Genomic DNA, 4,906 nt, shown 5'->3' on the forward strand with positions numbered 1-4,906 from the left:
GTGTTACACATGGAGAATAATGTGTGACACATGCTTCGGAGAATAAAAAGGAAACGTCAAGATGCGATGATGTGTGATATTTCCATATGTTTGGTTGACGAAATAAGCATTAAAGAAAATGTTATTAGATCACAAATTGGAAGATTTGGTGATGCTAAAATATAGGAAATATTATATTAGATAATAGGAAAAGATTATTTAGTATATATTGTGGTTTTACCTAAGATTAGGGTTAGAGATTTAACGTTGTAATTCTCAGAGAGAAACACAAAGGGTTTTGGGGTTTCATAGCTGAGTGAATTGGGAGACTTGATCAACAGGTGATGAGTCAAGCAAGTTGGAAGTGTTAGAAATCGATCCGTGTCGAGTTGTGTAATTCGGATCAAACAAGTCTTTAAGAGATTGTGTAAAGGATTTCTAATAAAATATATACGAGTTCTTGGAATTACTTTGTGCCTTATGTTTTCGCTGTATCTAGATTTTACATAGGTCAAGTGTGAGTTGTATTTAAAGGAGACATAGAAGAGAGAGATCGATGAGAGCAAGAAAGAGAGAACATTTCACAAAGTATAAGCTTGTAAGCATTCTTGAGAGTTTGTAAGCAACATTTAAACCAAGATAGGCACTGCAAAGGCCTTGAGGTTACAAATAAACTAACATCCTAGTTAACGGGCGTAACTGGGTTAACAATCTCTTGTATTTTGCTCTGTTTCACTGTTCTGGTCCTCTGTTTTTTTTTTTAAGTCATAACCGATTGTGTCTTGAGTCTTGATCAGTTCTGTGTAAAGCTTGCATTTGCATCTTGGTGTGTGTGTTGAACTCTACAGATAGGAGACGTTCTGAGGTTGTGAGATTCTTCACAGATATAATATATATAGACGGTGTAATAGTCAAAGACAGATACTCTCACATAGATAGTCACAATTAAAAAGAATTTTAACTAACCCGAAACCAAATACAGAAAGAAAAAAAACATTACAATATTTGTGATTACTTCTTACGACTAAGGAACATACATGTTATGAAGGCTCACAACGCAGTTGTTACGGATTCTGCATTGTATGTCAATCGATGGTGGACAAACGTGAAGGCCAAGCATTCAATTATTGATCTTGTCTACTTTTACGTGTTTATGAACACACAATCTTTGCATTTGATAATACGATTTACCACAGACACATAAGTACATAACAATGGTGTGTTTTATGTGTTCCGTGTGAAAAAAGATTCACAAATATAAAGACTGTTTTAGCTATGTATCTCCGCTGGAAATACATAAGCACTCGCTCTAAAACTGTAATTTTCTTAACTAGTTTTTGATTTATGGGTCAAAATGTTTGGCTACGCCGGCAACTAGTATACATGTGTCATGCATAACCTAGCTTTACTAGCAAGATTGATAGCCATGGATAAATGCATTAAAACAACTTGCATCTTGTAAGGCCATCCATCTATATAACAACTTGCTAGTTGTAGTCGGAGTTAGTGATGTTTTCTTGTAGTGCACCCATCTACATAACAACTGTTAATTGAAGTTTGTCCGAAGATATTTTCTTGTAGTAAGACATTGGACATTGGACTCTGTCACGAAACAATGAGATGGAAGATGATCAAAATAAGCCTTTAAGTCGCTTCACAAATGTGTTTGATTGTGATAGACTCTCTGTTTCATTATTTTAACATAATTATGCAAAATTCACCAGGATCGGTAAATGGACTAAGCAGTGATAAACGATATTGTGATCGAGTAAGATCAAGAAAATGTTTTTTTCTTTTTCAGAAGAAAAAAGAGTGCAAAAAGAAAATAAAAACAAAGAAAAGCCAGCTACTCTGTTTATTTAACTATAAATAGAAAACACCATAACTTGATAACTGACATAATCAGCTAATCACCTTGCATTTGAACCAAACTGGGAATATAACTGAAGAAACGTGGAGAAACACGTGATTGTGAGATCTCTTTGGAACTTCTCGATAGACAATTTCAAGTGTATCCTCTCCAACAATGTAAATTATTGTCCTACGTTCATCGTGATGGTCTGTATCACAGCACATGACCTTTTTATTCTCCTTGTCCACCAAAAAACTCTTCATCTGGCATACCATTTATCATAAGACAATCTAAATCGACTACTAATAATTCGCTCCAGGACAAATCTTTGGTATCATCAATCTTAGTATTGGTCACCCATATCTTCATCTTCAGTGTACCTGAGTACTTGCATAACAACGCAAGTTTCTCTTCTCTGACAGTTGACAGAACTACAACCTCATTATGTTCACGACTCTTAGAAGGAAGAGGTAGACGTTCAAATTTCTCTTTTGTGAAATCAAATCTGAGTATGCTAGGGTTTCCAATCCCTGAATCTAACCAGTAAGCATCTCCCTTTAAAGACATGGCAACGTCGAGCCAAAGAAATGACTAATCATCACTAATAGCACCATGATATCTCCATGAATGAGAGTCAAAATCATATATTTCAAGTTTACCAACTCTGTCACGCTTGTTAATGGGATCATAGTAGTGGAACCAGCTCAAGATTTTGTAGTTATTCCACCATCTGTTGTTGTATTTGTACCCTAAATAATACCAATGGTGCACTGGGAAATCGTTACTATAGATGGTTATGATAGGATCCACCTAGTTTGACCAGTACAAGGATTCCAAACCACGAGTCTATTGTCTTCGGTCGTGCACAGGAATAAACTTTCACATTGAAAGATTTTAGATATCTTGACATCTTCTGAATCCTTTAGACTCTTAAGTTTATCAGTAAACTCAGTAACTTGATTGTTGATTCCATGGAAACTGAAGCTGAATAAATAAACCGATTCATGACTCTTTAAGATCATCTGCATTGGTGGTTTTCGGAAGTGCTTCTTGATAAATCTAGGATCTTTGAATAAAGCATACCATCGTTTGCAAGTTAACTGCAGCTGTTTTATAGATGTGATTGGAACTCTAGAAAGTATTTCTGATTCCAGTTCCCATGGGAGTTTGGGAGTCACCATTGTTTTTTCTGGCTTGATCTCCCAAGGAATAAAAAGAGAGGGTAACAAAGAGATATTATGTCGGCTCGGTTAACTAATAAAACAAGAGAGAGAGAGAGAAGAGATTAGGGTTTTTAACTTTCTAGTATTCACAACTGGTATATATATATATATATATAGAGAGAGAGGGTATAGAAGTCAAAGAGAGAAAGCTCTCGAGAAAAGGAAAATGCATACAAAAAGAAAGATGTTAAATACATTTTGTTTTTTTCTTTTTGATCAAATGTTTAGTCTGCCGGATTTGGGTTTTGGTTTCATGTCAATCTCCTTAGGGCTTCTTACAGAGATGGTTTACAGTCCATGCTTGTAAAATTTCTCACATTAGATAAGTCACATCCTGCAAGGCCATTGTAACAATATGTTGTGTATGGGAAGGAGAGTGTATGGTTTGGTTGTTGTATCTTTGGTGCTTGTGGCTATTGTAACAGTGTGTTGTGTTAAAGCAACTATCGAGGAAGAGCGGCTAAGGATGAAACATGGACTGATTGTGCCAAAGTGAAGATTGGTCTGAAGCAACTACGTGTGTATCTGTTTGCATGGCGTACAAGGCATGAACAAGATTAACTTGTAAATATTGTTTGTTCGAAGTTTCAAAATTAAAAAAATGAAAAATATTGTTTGTATTGAACAAGTATGCTAAACTTGATGACCTATGGCATCAACAAAATCTTCTTTTTTTTTTCAAAACCAAAAAGAGTACAAAGAAAAACAAAACAAAGAAAAATCAGATTCTCTGTTTATTAACTAAATAAATAGAAACAACTCTAGTTTGATAACTGAATAAATCAGCTAATCACTTTTTTTTTTCTTTTGCGATAAGGATCACTCTGCCTTGTCTAAATGCACTGTTTCTTTACCTGCCCCTATGCGAAACAAGTGTGGGAGTTCATTCCTCTACACAAAGCAGTTCACCTAGCTGCAAATACAGAGTTCAAAGATATAATAGCCAAGTTCAGGAAAGCATTATGTCTACCTCCGTCAGGTATAACACTCAATATTTTACCTTGGGATCTTGTGGGCAATTTGGACAGCGAGGAACACGTTCCTGTTTGAGGACCGCTACCAAAAACCTGAGGATACAGCTTTGAAGGGAATTAAGCTAACAAAAGAGTGGACTTCTGCGCAAGTAAAGAGTAGCGAGAACAGCAGCTTACCTCTTCTCAAGATGAATCGATCTCGACAACCGGCTAGAGAGCAAACCGACAACAACCATCTGGTGTGTAAGACAGATGCGGCTTGGAATAAAGATAAACGAGTAGCGGGCTTGGGTGGATATTCTCGGGACCTAGACTCGAAGCCCCCATCACCGGATCGATGGTCGAATCTTCAATTCGATCCCCACTCATCGCTGAAGCTTTCGCGGTTCTGGAGCTCCTCTCACTCGAGATTTTCTCCGACAACCTAACGCTCATCAGAGCAATTTCAGGCGAATCTCAGCCTAAAGACATCATCGGTATTGTGAAAGACATCCGATCAATTACTTCCGAATTTGCAAATGTTTCGTTTTTTCACCTTCCCCGATCGAAAAACTGTTTCGCATACGGGCTTGCTAAAGGGGCTCTCCAAGCCTCTCTTTTGTTGTACTCTTGAACTCAGAAGTGGGCTTCGGCCCAATCTTCTTTATTTGCTTTAATGAAGTTTTTTAAGTGACAAAAAAAAAATTACAGTTCCCATGGGAGATTGGGAGTCACCATTGTTTTACTAACCTTGATCTCACAAGGATTATAGAGAATAGGATAGCGAAAAGAACGAAAGAAAGCAAAGCGATATTGGGGCTTTAAGGTTAACTAAACAAAAAATAATTAGATAATGGTTTTAACTGCGTACCATCGTCTTGTAAAACTCATATATATAT

General features: G+C 36.6%; 1 pseudogene; it reads right to left on the bottom strand.

Annotated features, from left to right (window-relative positions):
• Window positions 1-1,885: 1,885 nt before the first annotated feature.
• On the bottom strand, window positions 1,886-4,557 carry LOC106409332 (annotated as a pseudogene).
• Between the last annotated feature and the right edge of the window lie 349 nt (window positions 4,558-4,906).

This window comes from Brassica napus, chromosome C1 (genome assembly GCF_020379485.1).
Source record: "Brassica napus cultivar Da-Ae chromosome C1, Da-Ae, whole genome shotgun sequence".
In the NCBI taxonomy this organism is placed as follows: Eukaryota; Viridiplantae; Streptophyta; class Magnoliopsida; order Brassicales; family Brassicaceae; genus Brassica; species Brassica napus.